The following is a 16,123-nucleotide window of genomic DNA, read 5'->3' as shown; positions in this document are numbered from 1 at the left end:
CTCATCCACAGAGCCGGTTATCTCATCATAGAAGGCAATTATGTTAGTCAGGCATGACTTGCCCTTGGTGAATCCATGCTGACTGTTCCTGATCACTTTCCCCTCCTTTAAGTGGTTCAGAATTGACTCCTTGAGGACCTGTTCCATGATTTTTCCAGGGACTGAGGTGAGACTGGATGGCATTGTATAATGACCCAAGTGGTTTCAACAGTAGATTTACAAGAGAGAATGGTGATTGTGTTCTCTGAACTTAATAGCAAAAGTAGTCCACCAGCCTCACTACTTTGATCCGTCCCATCTCGGTAGATACTTTCCAAAGCCAATAATAATGGTTGCAGTAAATTTAAGACAACAGCCAAGGATTGCTCATGAGAAAGCCGGTGGATTTTCCCAGGTTGGACTAATTTTAACTTCTGTCCCAATTTAACTTCTATAATTTACAAGACATTCAGTCCTTTTGGACTCTTGCTGAAAAAAAGTATAATAAAAACATTAAATGTATAGCTTTTTAAATGCCTTTTGAAGATTCTGCAGCTTGTACTAGCGCAAGTTGGAGTAGATGACCTCTGCAGTGTGTATTGGAGAGATTAGAGTTACACTTTTCTGTGAGCAAAGCTTGTACTCCACTATGTCTTCCAGAGAAGTTTGCAGTTCCATTAAATGAACAAAGAGACATCTGTTCGGGGTTCAATTGACAAGCATTTAATCACTCAGATGTGGGTGCGCAGACTCAAGCAGCGTGGGTCACACTCAGGGCAGCTGCCCCCTTTCAGGTCAATCAACCCAGGCTCTGCACAGACTCAGACATTGTGGGTCACAGTTGGGGCAACTGCCCCCTTTCTGGTGATTGGCCCAGGCTCTATCCAGACTCAGGCAGCATGGCTCACATCTGGGGCAGCTACCCCTTCTCTGGGTGGCCGGCCAGGGTCTGCCCAGACTTGGGGAGTGTGGGTCACATGGGGGAAGCTGCCCCCTATCTGGGGGATTGGCCTGGGCTCTGCACAGGCCCAGGCTGTCAGAGATGCAGCCAATGTGTTTTCTATAACCTGAACATCTAGAAATTCATCTGCTGACCTACCACTGATATCAAGATAACATAGGCAGTGATTTAATACTTGACACTTGGGGTCCAGGGTGAGTGGACTCCGTGAAGGAGCCCACAGTGAGAGAGAGGCATACTAAAGGGTCAGAGAGGTGCAGTTCCATGAGATGAAGGGGCTTAATCCCTGAATGGACCCCCCCCAAAAGGGCTGTCATGCTGAAGGGGGTTCCCCCCAGGGACCGTACGGGGCCAAGAGTGGGCACGATCTGTGAGTCTGTGACAACATGGTAGCAGAGGATGGCTGACAGATGCACCCTGTAGATGGTCGGCTGTGAGCGCAGGCGCTTTGCAGTGAGTGGCTGCCAGCGATAAAAGGATGGAATTGAAAGAATCAGTATGAAAATGGCCTATAACCAGCTCCGTAAGAGGGGCCTGGCACGTCTGTGCAGGGAGAGGGGGCTGAGTGTGGGGAGGCTCACCCAGGAGCAGCTGATGGCTCAGCTTGTAGAGAATGACCAGTCTGAGGAACAGGCTCCAGACCTCAGGGGGGCTTCCATGGTGCCTGGAGAACCAGGGAGTAGCCATGGGGGTAGTCCGTGTAGCAGCTGGGAGTCTATCAGACCCAACTCCACAGTCAGCACAGGGGGGCCCTAGTCAGATTTTCTCCCTGGAGGAGCTGTGGAGAGTGGAGCTGGAGCTGAAGGAGCAGAGGCTGGTTAAAACCTGGTACACTGCCACCTCCTTTCCTGGGGCGGCTTGAGAATAATACCCTAACCAATTGGTTACAAAGTGATCAAAGACCCAAACCCCTGGGTCTTTGGATGATGGAAAAAATCAGTCAGGTTCTTAAAAGAAGGATTTTATTAAAAAGAAAAGGTAAAAATCATCTCTGTAAAATCAGGATGGAAAATAACTTTACAGGGTAGTGTAAAAGCAGCAAAGAGTCCTGTGGCACCTTATAGACTAACAGATGTATTGACGAAAGCTCATGCTCAAATACGTCTGTTAGTCTATAAGGTGCCACAGGACTCTTTGCTGCTTTTACAGATCCAGACTAACACGGCTACCCCTCTGATACTTTACAGGGTAATCAGATTCAAAGAGCCCAGAGGAACCCCCTCTAGCCTTAGTTTCAAAGTTAGTTACAACAAAACAGGGATAAACCTCCCTCTAGCAAAGGGAACATTCACAAGTTGAGAAAACAAAGATAAACTAATACGCCTTGCCTGGCTGTTACTTACAAGTTTGAAATATGAGAGACTTGTGCAGAAAGATTTGGAGAACATGGATTGATGTCTGGTCCCTCTTAGTCCCAAGAGCAAACATCACCAAAACAAAGAGCAGAAACAAAAGCCTTCTCCCCCCATCCCAAGATTTGAAAGTATCTTGTCCCCTTATTGGTCCTTTGGGTCAGGTGTCAGCCAGGTGACCTGAGCTTCTTAACCCTTTACAGGTAAAAGGATTTTGGTGCCTCTGGCCAGGAGGGATTTTATAGTATTGCATACCGGAGGGTTGTTACCCTTCCCTTTATAGTTATGACAGAGGCATTGAGCCAAATGGATGGTATTGAGATGGGGGACTATGACCTGTTCAAACAGGCTTTGCTGGTGATGTTTGAACTGACCCCTGAGGCGTAAAGGAAATGATTCTGGGGTGTACTCAAGACCCCAGGTGTCACTTACAAGGAGGTCACCAACCTCCTGGGGGAATATCTCCATAAGTAGGGGAAGGGCACAGGGGCCACTACTGCAGAGGATGTATATAAACTGGTGGGATTGGAGTAGCTGTATGACATCTGCCCTCAAGATCTTAAGATGTGGTTAATGGACTGGAAACCTGAAGATCTGCGCAGTGCAGGGGCACTGACGGATGAGTTTGTAAACAGCAGATCAGGGGCAGGAGGGAGACCCACCTCGGGGACTCAGAAGGGGAGTCACCCAAAGATCTCTCAAAGTTGGGACTCCAGGAAGCCCAACTCAGGGGTGCCTGTGAATGCCGGGGGCGGCCGACCCCCCTCCTGAGACTTGAGAGACCTGAAATGTAATTACTGTGGCCAAAAGGGACACAAGGTGGCGCAATGCCTGAAGATGAAGGAAATGGCAGCCAAGCAGAACCCGCGGGGTGTCAACTGGGTGGAAGCCCACCGAGAGGGGGCACCGCTGGTCCAGGGGGCCGCAGTCAATAGGTCTGTGCCAGGGGGAGGGGACCACCAGGCGAGGCCAGCAGGTGAAGGTGGGGCTCCGGGTGCAGAGCACCTGTACTCAATCTGCCGGGTGAGTGTGGGGCAGGCCCCAGAGGACAATCACTACATCATCCCTATTGAGGTGGGGGAAAGGAGCGTCCAGGGGTTCTGGGACACGGACACAGAGATGACACTAGCATGGTGGACCCAGGCGAGCTAGTGCCCGATGCATACTTGATCCTGAGGGGAGTGTATGGGCCCCCCATCAAGGTGCCTGTAGCAAGGATACACCTGAAATGGGAGGCTAAGGAGGGACCCAAAGAGGTTGGGGGTGCACAGTCACCTGCCTACCGAGGTACTAATAGGTAATGACTTGGAGAACTGGCCAGATGGCACTCAGAGCTCCTGGTGCTTCCCCAGAGCCCGAGCCAGCAAGGGACATAGGACTTCCTGAAGGAGGGGACCAAAACACCAAGGGTAGGGCTTGACAGGGCTGGGCTGGAGCCTCTGTCCCAAGGTGGGGACACTGAGGGCTGTACCCTCAAACCCAGCAGCCGAATTCAGATGGAGCTGCAGGAGGATCTCTCTTTAGAGAAGCTGAGGGCCACAGCAGTGCAGGATCCCAGGGGAGGACCACCGGGAGAGATTCCTGTGGGAGAAGGGATTCTTGTACTGGGAATGGGCTGGTTTGGGGCAAACTGAACCTTGGAAAGCCAGGAGGCAGTTGGTGGTTCCCCAGAGTAACCGCTGCCGACTGTTGTACTTGGCCCATGATATCTCCCTTTCGAGGCATCAGGGCATCTAGCTGCTGCAGAACTTTTACTGGCCCAGGGTCTTTGATGCTGTCCAACAGTATTGCAGGTCCTGTGACTCCTGCCAGAGGGTGGGGAAGGCCCAGGATAAGTGTATAGCAGCTCTGAGACCTTTGCCCATCATAGAGAGCCTTTCCAGGAGTTGCCTATGGACATAGTGGGGCCCCTCAGCAGGGCAACTCGGTCGGGGAAGAAATACATTCTGGCGGTGGTAGATTTCGCTACCCGCTACCCCGAGGCAGTGGCCTTGTCCTCTAGTGAGGCAGACACTGTGGCAGACATGCTGATGACCATTTTCAGCAGAGTGGGGTTTCCCCAAGGAGGTCCTTACAGACTGGGGCTCCAACTTCATGTCAACCCTGCTTTAGTGCTTGTGGGAGAAGTGTGGGTTCTGACACACCTGGGCCTTGGTGTATCATCCTCAGTCCAAGGGGCTGGTGGAGAAGTTCAATGGGACCCTAAAGATGATGTTGAAAACCTTTATGGACCAGCACCCACAGGACTGAGACAAGTATTTACCCCACCCCCTGTTCGCATACAAGGAAGTGCCCCAGGAATCCACAGGGTTTTCTCCATTCGAGTTGCTGTATGAGAGGAGAGTGAGGGGACCCCTTGACTTGATGAGGGGTAAGTGGGAGGGAAAGGCCTCCCTTGATGGAGAATCAGTGATGTACTGACTTTCCGGGAAAAGCTCATGGGCTTGGCCAGGGGAAACCTAGTCAGGGAACAGAGGAAGCAGAAGGTCTGGTATGACTGCTCAGCACATACCTGCTCCTATGCTATCGGGGACCAGGTGCATCCCCATGAGGAAGAACAAGCTGTCTGGGACGGCCCCTTCAAGGTCATCAGACAGGTAAAGGAGGTGAACTATGTAGTGGAACTGTCTGTCAAAGTCAGACTCAGGACTCACAATTTGTCAGACCACTCTGTTTCATTAGCAAAGTACTCTGCCAATATACCCAGATAGTGTGTGAATGCCATGCAAGGCTTAAGCTACTTTATTTATTCAGGGCTTGGCTACACTGGAGAGTTGCAGCGCTGGTGGAGGCTTTACAGCGCTGCAACTTAGTAACTGTCCACACCTGCAAGGCACATCCAGCGCTGCAACTCCCTGGCTGCAGCGCTGGCTGTACACCTGGTCTGCTTGGGGTATAACGAGTGTAGCGCTGGTGATGCAGCGCTGCTCGTGAAGTGTGGCCACACACCAGCACTGTTATTGGCCTCCAGGGTATTAGGAGATATCCCAGAATACCTGTTCAGCCACTCTGCTCATCAGTTCGCACTCTACTGCTCTGGCCTCAGGTGACCCGCCCTTTAAATGCCCCGGGAATTTTAAAAATCCCCTTCCTGTTTGCTCAGCCAGGTGTGGAGTGCAATCAGTGAATCTTTCCAGGTGACCTGCCTCCACGCGCCAAACGAGCCCCAGCATGGAGCAATGGCGAGTTGCTGGACCTCATCAGTGTCTGGGGGGAGGAAGCTGTGCAGTCCCAGCTGCACTCCAGCCGTAGGAATTACGATACCTTTGGCCAGGTATCAAAGGCCATGCTGGAAAGGGGCCATGACCGGCACGCGCTGCAGTGCAGGGTTAAAGTAAAGGAGCTGCGGAGTGCCTATTGCAAAGCCCGTGAGGGAAACCGTCGCTCCGGTGCTGCCCCCACGACCTGCTGTTTTTACAGGGAGCTGGACGCGATACTTGGGGGTGACCCCACTGCCAATCCGACGACCACGATGGACACTTCTGAGCGAGGTGGGGGAGAGGAGGAGGAGGGGGTGGGGGGGAGGAAAGCGAGAGTGAGGGTACTGGGGTGGGGGGAGACTCCCAGGAGTCCCTGGAGGCATGCAGCCAGGAGCTCTTCTCAAGCCAGGAGGAAGGTAGCCAGTCGCAGCAGCCAGTACTTGGTGAAGGACAAGCAGAGGAGCGGGTTACCGGTAAGCGGCTTTTATTTTCAGGATGGAAATGTTTCGGGAGAGGAGGGGGGGTTAGGGCTGCATGCATGCATGCCTAGATGTGGAATAGCCCATTGATGTGGTATATCACGTTGCGATAATCACCCTCGATAATCTCCTCAAAAGTCTCAGCCAGAGCGTGGGCAATGCGCCAGCGCAAGTTTATAGGGAGAGCCATTGTGGTCCTTGTCCCAGTCAGGCTAACGCGTCCGCGCCACTGTGTCGCGAGGGGTGGGGGGACCATTGCTGCACACAGGCAAGCTGCATAGGGGCCAGGGCGGAATCCGCATTGCTGTAGAAGACCTTCCCACTCTTCCCTGGTGACCCTCAGCAGCGAGATATCTTCCAGGATTAACTCCTGTGGAAAATGTTGGGAGACTGTTCAGTGCAGATGCCCCCTGTAGCTGTTTGCTGTCCCCAACGCACAGAAACCCCTGCACAGCCCTGAAGCAATCAGTCCCCCTTACTCACCATTTCGTGGCTCCTGTTGGGTTATGTGTGCTCTGTTTGGTATGGGGAAAGTATGCTAAAGGGAAGACTGTAAACTCCTTCAGTGTGTGGGAATTACTGTCTGGATGAGATTATGAAAAATGCTACCCCTGTTAACTGTTGCCATTTTTGCCTTTCGAAAAGCGACCTTGACGGCTGGACTGCCCATCTCCTCGACTGCACAGAGACTACAAAACCTCAGGAAGAAGCCGCAACAAAACAAGGAAGACATACTGAAAGCAGTTATGGATCAGTCTGCCAGAGAGAGTAAAAACCTGCAGGACTGGAGAGAAAGGGAAAGCAGGATCCTCCAGAGAAACGCAGCCGCCAGGAGGAAAAGCACAAAGCAGCTGATCAGCATCCTGGCGCGCCAAGCGGACTCTCTCCAGTCACTCGTAGCCATGCAGGCAGAGCAATACCGTGCCGCCCCCGCCCCAAAGCTCTTTCCCTTGTGCCTCAATGTCAGCTCCAAACCCCCTTCCCCAGCATCCAGGTTCTTACCTCCACCAGCTGCCTCCAACACCTGTACGTTCACCTACCAGCCCTGAGAACTAAGACCCTTACCCTCTGCACTCAACCCCCATCACCATGCAGTATATGCACCCTGAAGTGCAGCAGTCATTGCACAGCACTCCAGACAGGACATATTCAAACCTGTGACTGTACAGTTCACCAACCCACCACCCTGCCCTTTTAGATTCCCAAAATGTTGTGTGTCTGTCAAGGAAGTTATTTTCTTTTCAATAAAAGAATTCTTGGCTTTGAAAACAGTCTTTATTATTGCAGAAAGTGAAAGATTACCGTAGCCCAGTAAAGAAACAGGCACTGCAAATCATTTTAGGGAAAACAGAATCCTACTAACAGTGTAACCACTGCACTTCACTCCCGTGCAAGGCAGCAAACATTACTGTTGGCTTTCAGCCTCAAATTCCTCCCTCAAGGCATCCCTAATCCTTGTAGCCCTCTGCTGGGCCTCTCTAGTAGCCCTGCTCTCTGGCTGTGCAAATTCAGCCTCCAGGACTTATAAGGTAATAAAGGTAATAATTGGAGATATACCAATCTCCTAGAACTGGAAGGGACCTTGAAAGGTCATTGAGTCCAGCCCCCTGTCTTCACTAGCAGGACCAATTTTTGCCCCAGATCCCTAAGTGGCCCCCTCAAGGATTGAACTCACAACCCTGGGTTTAGTAGGCCAACGCTCAAACCACTGAGCTATGCCTCCCTCCCTCCGTCCCTTAAATCTCAGTGGTCCATGCCTGACTGAATGTTTCACCCTTCCCTTCACAAATATTATGGAGGGTACAGCACGCAGCTATAACCACAGGGATGCTGCTTTCCCCCAAGTCTAGCTTCCCATACAGAGATCTCCAGCACCCTTTTAAACGTCCAAAAGCACACTCCACAGTCATTCGGCACCAGCTCAGCCTGTAGTTGAACCAGTCCTTGCTCCTGTCAAGCTTCCCTGTATAGGGTTTCATGAGCCAAGGCAGTAACGGGTAAGCGGGGTCTCCAAGGATCACAATGGGCATTTCGACGTCCCGTACTGTGATCTTTCTGTCTGGGAAAAAAGTCCCTGCCTGCATCTTCCTGAACAGGCCACTGTTCCGAAAGATGCGTGCATCATGCACCTTTCCAGGCCAGCCTGTGTTAATGTCAATGAAATGCCCACGGTGATCCACAAGCGCCTGGAGAACCATAGAGAAATACCCCTTCCAATTAACGTACTCGGATGCTAGGTGGGGGGGGTGCCAGAATAGGAATATGCGTCCCATCTATCGCCCCTCCACAGTTAGGGAAACCCATTTGTGCAAAGCCATCCACAATGTCCTGCACGTTCCCCAGAGTCATGGTTCTTCTTAGCAGGATGCGATTAATGGCCCTGCAAACTTGCATCAAAATGATTCCAACGGTCGACTTTTCCACTCCAAACTGGTTCCCGACCAATCGGTAGCTTTCTGGAGTTGCCAGCTTCCAGACTGCAAAAGCCACCCGCTTCTCCACCGTCAGGGCAGTTCTCAATCTCGTGTCCTTGTGCCACAGGGTGGGGGCGAGCTCAGCACACAGTCCCATGAAAGTGGCTTTTCTCATCTGAAAGTTCTGCAGCCACTGCTCGTCATCCCAGACTTTCATGACGATGTAATTCCACCACTCAGTGCTTGTTTCCCGAGCCCAAAAGCGGCGTTCCACGGTGCTGAGCATTTCCGTGAATGCCACGAGCAATTTAGTGTCACACGCATCAGGCGACTCGATATCATCGTCGGACTCCTCACTGTCACTTTGGAGCTGAAGGAATAGCTCAACTGCCAAACGTGATGTGCTGGCGACATTCATCAGCAAAGTCCTCAGCAGCTCGGGCTCCATTTCCCACAGAAATCGTGCTGCACAGAGACTCACAATGGCAACAAACGTGGACGGAAAAACTGTGACTGCTGGGATGTGAAGCAATGCACCACGGGGCGTTGGGACAGGAAGCAGAATGACCAGCACCCTTCCGTCCCCTTCCCACAATCCATGGCGCCAAAATGGGACAAGGTGCTCTGTGGGATAGCTGCCCACAATGCACCACTCCCAACATGCTGCAAATGCTGCAAATGTGGCCACACTGCAGCGCTGGTAGCTATCAGTGTGGCCACACACCAGCGCTTTACCTACACAGCTGTACGAACACAGCTGTAACTCCCAGCGCTGCACATCTGCAAGTGTAGCCAAGCCCACAGATAGAAAGGGCACGAACTTAACAAGATAACAAAGGGAACAGAGCTGATAAGTTTACCTGGGGCTAGACACACATCTTATTTCCTTATCAACTCTTACTGATCTCCTGCTAATGTCCCACCATTAGCTTAAGTGGACCCATTGTTCCATACCTTAATGTTTCTCTTCCTGACAACTTTATCTCAACATTCCTCATTCCTGCTTAAAGGAACATACAGCATTTCTTTAATCCATTCTACTTTACAATCTAATCCGTTCTACTTTCACATGTCCAACCGGGCACACAGCCACCGGGTGTACCATGTCAACATGATGAAGCCGTACTGGGAAGGGAGAAGTTGGTGCTGGCTGTGTGTGGGCAGTGGGAGGAGAAGGGAGAGGATCCCCTGGTGGGACTCCTCCATGAGGTGGGAGCTGACCCTCTCAGACCAGCTAACCCCTGCCCAGCAGGCAGAGATCAGAAAGGTGCTGCATTCATACCGGCAGCTGTTCTCCAACCAGCCTGGGTTCACTAACTTGGCTGTTCAGCGGGTGGACACAGGAGCCAGCCCTCCCATCTGGTGTTCCCTGTGATGTTATTGACAAACTTCAAAGAAGAACTTCAAAAAGATCTCACAAAACTAAGTGATTGGGCAACAAAATGGCAAATGAAATTTAATGTGGCTAAATGTAAAGTAATGCACATTGGGAAAAATAACCTCAGCTATACATACAATATGATGGGGGCTAATTTAGTTACAACTAATCAGGAAAGAGATCTTGGAGTCATCGTGGATTGTTCTCTGACGACGTCCACTCAGTGTGCAGCGGCAATCAAAAAAAGCAAACAGGATGTTAGGAATCATTCAAAAAGGGTTATAGAATAAGACGGAGAATATCTTATTGCCTTCATATAAATCCATGGTACACCCTGTAGGTGGCGCAGACTCACCCCCGCGGCACCTCCTGCTGGTGACTTCCGGGAATTAGTTTGTTTCCAGCTCCGGAGCACCCTCTGCAGGCCGGTGAACTGCCTGTCCTCAGGCCCCTGTGTCCCTCCCTGGACCCGGTGCCTTTTTACCTGGGGTGCTGCCCCCCTGGCAGTAACCCCTCAGTCTTAGGGTCTCCCCTCTCCAGGGAACCCCCACCCACTATCCCCACCTTGCCTCAGTATCAGGCTACTGCCAGTCATCATCTAGCCCCAAGCCCTGGGGCAGGCTGCAGTATCAGCCACTCATCACTGGCAAGGAGGGTTTGGACCTGCTGCCTTGGCCTACCCCTGGGCTGCCCTCTGCAACCCCCAGTTCCTGTTAGCCCAATGCTAGGCCGCAGCCTGGGGCTTTCCAGGCTGGAGCTCCTCAGCCTGTCCCCACCCCAGCCCTGCTCCACTCAGGTACTTTGTCTCTAGCTTCCTGCAGCCAGGCCCTTCTCCCTCTAAAGGCAAAGAGAGACTGCTTGGGCTTCTGGCTCACCGCCTCTTATAGGGACCAGCTGAGCCTGATTGGGGCTTGGCCACAGCTGAGCCTACTTTCCCCAATCAGCCCAGGCTTCTTGCCCAGCCACAGCCCTCTCCTGGGCTGTTTTAAGCCCTTCAGGGCAGGAGCAGGGGTAACCACCCCACTACATGCCCACATCTTGAATACTGCGTACAGATGTGGTCTCCTCATCTCAAAAAAGATATACCGGCATTAGAAAAGGTTCAGAGAAGGGCAACTAAAATGATTAGGGGTTTGGAACAGGTCCCATATGAGGAGAGATTAAAGAGGCTAGGACTTTTCATCTTGGAAAAGAGGAGACTAAGGGGGGATATGTTAGAGGTCTATAGAATCATGAGTGATGTGGAGAAAGTTAATAAGGAAAAGTTATTTACTTGTTCCCATAATATAAGAATTAGGGGCCACCAAATGAAATTAATGGGCAGCAGGTTTAAAACAAATAAAAGGAAGTTCTTCTTCACACAGCGCACAGTCAACCTGTGGAACTCCTTGCCTGAGGAGGTTGTGAAGGCTCGGACTATAACAGGGTTTAAAAGAGAACTGGATAAATTCATGGAGGTTAAGTCCATTAATGGCTATTAGCCAGGATGGGTAAGGAATGGGGTCCCTAGTCTCTGTTTGTCAGAGGGTGGAGATGGATGGCAGGAGAGAGATCACTAGATCATTACCTGTTAGGTTCACTCCATCTGGAACACCTGGCATTGGTCACTGTCGGTAGACAGGATACTGGGCTGGATGGACTTGTGTTCAGTTTTGGGCCCCACACTACAAGAAGGATGTGGAAAAATTGGAAAGAGTCCAGTGGAGGGCAACAAAAATGATTAGGAGGCTGGAGCACATGACTTATGAGGAGAGGCTGAGGGAACTGGGATTGTTTAGTCTGCAGAAGAGAAGAATGAGGGGGGATTTGATAACTGCTTTCAACTACTTGAAAGGGGGTTCCAAAGAGGATGTATCTAGACTGTTCTCAGTGGTACCTGATGACAGAACAAGGAGTAATGGTCTCACGTTGCAGTGGGGGAGGCTTAGGTTGGATATTAGGAAAACCTTTTTCATTAGGAGGGTGGTGAAGCACTGGAATGGGTTACCTAGGGAGGTGGTGGACTCTCCTTCCTTAGAGGTTTTTAAGGTCAGGCTTGACAAAGCCCTGGCTGGGATGATTTAGTTGGGAATTGATCCTGCTTTGAGCAGGGGGTTGGACTAGATGATCTCCTGAGGTCCCTTCCAACCCTGATATTCTATGATTCTATGAGTATGGCCATTCTTATGTTCTTAAACTGTGACCGAATAGATCATTGTTGCAACCAGAGTCCTATGGTTGCACCAGTTCTCATACAGAGGAAGCCAAGTGTGGTGTCTATGGGAAGGTTGTAGTTTGCTGGTTATGATGATGCTGTCTGTATGTGTGTATCATTTTTGTATTCAAAGTTATGAATATTGGCTATGTACTTGTTTGATTCTAAGTAGCCTCTGTGAAGGATTTGGTCAGCTTCTTGAGAAAGGACTATTCTCAGTAAGTGCCCAATCAAGAAACACATAACTGACAATGGACTTTGGGAGATGCCAATCCACATCTGAGCTTTCCTGGGAACGTTCAAATTAACATGTAAACAATGGTGTTGGCCTGTAAAGTACTGAGTCATGCATGGACATGTGACTTGCCCAGGTGACTGCAAACTCCATCTTGTTGAGGAAATTTTACACAGGAGAACAAAGGGGTTTCCACCCACAAGAGAAAGACTATATAAGGCACTGGAAACCACTGCATTTTGTCTTCAACTGGCTCAAAAGATAGCCTCTCCACCCCAAAGAGATGCCTGAAAGAAACTGGAACAAAGGACAGTAACTACAGGGGTGTGAGTGATTTATGGACCCAGACTAGGAAGGAGTCTAGTCTGTCAAAGAAGCTTATTGGAACATCTCTGAGGGAGAGATTTACTTGCATTTAGTTTCCTACTGTATTAGGCTTAGACTTGCGTGTTTTTGTTTCATTTTGCTTGGTAATTTACTTTGTTCTGTCTGTTATTACTTGGAACCACTTAAATCCTACTTTTTATATTTAAAAAAAATCACTTTTTGCTTATTAATTAACCCAGAACAAGTAATTAATTCCTGGGGGAGCAAACAGCTGTGGATAGCTCTCTATCAGTGTTATAGAGGACGAACAATTTATGAGTTTACTCTGTATAAAGCTTATACAGAGTAAAACAGATTTATTTGGGGTTTGGACCTCATTGGGAACTGAGTATCTGGGTGCTACAGACAGGAGCACTTCTTAAGCCGTTTTCAGTTAAGTCTGCAGCTTGTGGGGGATGTGGTTCAGACCTGGTCTGTGTTTGTAGCAGGCTAGTGTGTCTGTCTCTGAAGTCCCAAGCTGCCAGGAAAAACAGGCTCATCGATAGTCTCAGTACCTCAGGTGGCAATCCCAAGGGGATTTCTGTGACCCAACCTGTCACAGGCCCCATTCAGGGTCACTGGGAAAACAGCCCAGGACCTGGAGAGAGAGGTCAGAGACATGCTGGCTTTAGGGGTGATCCAGCCATCCTCCAGCCCTTGGGCCTCACCCATGGTGCTGGTTCCCAAGAAGGACAGGTCGATTCAGTTCTGTGTGGACTATCAGAAGCTCAATGCCATCACCGTGTCCAGTGCCTACCCCATGCCTAGGACCGATGAGATCTGATACAAGCTGGGGGTGGGGGCGCCCAGTACTTCACTACCATGGATCTTACCTACTGGCAGGTGCCTTTGGACCCAGAAGACCAGGCAAAGTCTGCTTTCACCACCCCAATAGGGCTCTTCGAGTTCCGGGTCCTGCCTTTCGGTCTCAAGGGGGCACCTGCCACCTTCCAGTGCCTGGTGGATCAGTTACTAAGTGGGGGTGGAGGACTTTGCTCTGGCGTATATTGACAATATCTGTATCTTTAGCCAGACCTGGGAAGAACATGTGTCCCAGATGAAGAGCGTGCTGGGTTGCCTCCAGGATGTTGGACTGACCATAAAAGCTGGAAAGTGCAAGGTGGGGATGGCAGAGGTGTCATACCTTGACCACAAGGTGGGGAGTAGCCACCTGAAGCTGGAGGCAGCCAAAGTGGAGGCAATCCAGGATTGGCCTGGTCCCCAGACTAAGAAGCAGGTCCAGGCATTCATTGGGATGATGGAGTACTACTGGAGGTTTGTGCCCCACTTTAGCTCCCTGGAAGCTCCCCTCACAGAGCTTTGTAGGAAGGCAAAGCCGGACAAGGTGGTCTGGACGGAGCAGTGCCAGAGGGCTCTCTGTGCGCTAAAGGGGACACTCATCCAAAGCCCAGTGCTGGTAATTCCAGATTTTAACAAACCCTTCCTGGTGTTCACCGACGCCTCAGACACGGGGCTGGGGGCGGTGCTGATGCAAACTGACACTAAGGCAGGAGAGACACCCCATTGTGTACCTGAGCAAGAAACTGCTGCCCCAGGAGCAGCACTATGCAGCCATAGAGAAGGAATGTCTGGCCATGGTGTGGGCTGTCAAAAAGGTGCAGCCGTATCTATTTGGGCAGCGCTTCACTGTGTACATTGACCATTCACCCCTGACATGGCTGCACAAAATGAAAGGGGCTAATGCCAAGCTGTGGCGATAGAGCCTGCTCCTCTAGGGTTATAACATGGATGTGGTCCATGTGAGGGGGAGTGCCAATGTTACAGTCGCTGCTTTATCATGGGGTGGGGGCCGTGAACTTCCCCAGTCACTGGCTAAGTGACCCCACTCAGTTCAGACTTGAAGTGAGGAGAGTTGTGATGAAGTGTGTGCGGGGGGGGGAGTGTCTTGTTTTTTTCAGTGGTTTGCATGCAGTGTGGGATGCAGTTTCTGTGGGTGTTACTGGTTTAAAGACATGATGGGAGAGGGAGTTTGTTGTTACAGAGGACCAGTGAGGGAACTTGGAACCCCAGCCAATGGCCTGGAGAATGGATACGCCAGTGACTGGTGACCTGGTGACCGGGAGGCCCAGCTCGGGAGTCAAAGACAGTTCTGGCCAGTGGGAAGACAATGGGCTGCGAAGAGAGGCCCACGGTGACCTGACCAGCTGATTCCAGCCAGAGGGGGACAGAGGACGGCTGAGAGGAGAGGAGGCCCAGGCGACCCTGTTTACCTGGATAGAAGACAATGGACAGAGGCAAGGCTTGGGGGAGGTGATGTTGAGTCTGAACTTTTCATGAGTTTAAACTTAACCCAGACTTGATGTCTCTATCTGAAACTTTTAATCAAAGCTCTGACCTGCGAACTACTCATGACACCCCCCCCTCCCAATAAGCAGCCATCTCCTCCTTTGTCTTTTCTAATTTACATTTTAACCTGTTTTATCCTGTAGAATCTTGATTGATTATGCATGACCATTATGATCTGTTAATCACTTTGTTTACTTCTGTGTATAAACATTGATGCTCACCCCTAATAAACTTGCCACACTTACTCCGAAGCTTTTAAGCTAAGGATGGTGTGAGCCCGTTGATCAACGAATTGTCTGGTCTCTGACAGATTTGTGAGCCCCATACCAACTCCGCACAAACTCGGGTGCTGGAGAGGTGAGTAAGGACTTGCTTTTTACCTAACAATTTGGGGGCTCGTCCGGGATTCCTTCTGGTGCGGTGCCTCTGTCCAGTGGCCAGACCACTCATATACGAATTGGCAGGCGCCACGGGAGATTTCTCCCAGCCAATTCAATATTGAGGGGTCGTGTACTGGACAGCAGGATAAACGCCAGTTGGAGGGCTCCTGTCAGACACCATGGGTCAAGGGACTAGCGTGCCTCTTGAGAGTCCGCTGGGGATTGTAAATAAGTTATGGAATGAAGGGAAACTCCCAGTACAGACAGGAATGTCTAGGAGGAAGTTGTACACACTGTGTGTAAGGAATTGGACTGGGTATACGCGGTATTGGCCAACCCGGAGATGAGGTGGCCTTTCAGATGGCTCTTTCGAACAGGCTGCCTTAAGAGGAGTAAGGAGCCAGATCGAAAAAAACCAGCCGGGACAGTTATGTTACTGGTTTTGTTGGGACACCGCAGCAGAGCTGTGGAAATCTTTAAAAATGATGGCAGTCAGGTCTTCTTCCGAGAGTGAACCTCCATGTTATTTCGATGAAGGGTGTAAACCACGGCGTGTTTTAACTCGTCAGTTGGTCCCCACTGCACCTGCCCCTATTCCTCCGCAAGGGGACTCTCTCCAGAGTGCAGAGGGGAATCTGCAGGACTCCAGATCGGAATCTCTGCAGAGGGATAAGGAGGAAATGGAAGGGCACACCTCGGGAGGAGTAATTACTAGGCAAAAGATCAAGCAGATGCAGCAGGATGCATACTACTCTTATTTCATTTTTTGTGAATCAGTCAGTACCCCCTGTAAGGGATTATTTCTTAAAGTTTCGCCCTGGTTGGGGAGGTGAGTCAGTCACTTCAGTGTTGGACGTAGCTGATTTTGCATGGGAGAA

The sequence above is a fragment of the Mauremys reevesii genome, linkage group 24 (assembly GCF_016161935.1).
Source record: "Mauremys reevesii isolate NIE-2019 linkage group 24, ASM1616193v1, whole genome shotgun sequence".
Taxonomy (NCBI): domain Eukaryota; kingdom Metazoa; phylum Chordata; order Testudines; family Geoemydidae; genus Mauremys; species Mauremys reevesii.
Note: the sequence above shows the minus strand (reverse complement) of the source record.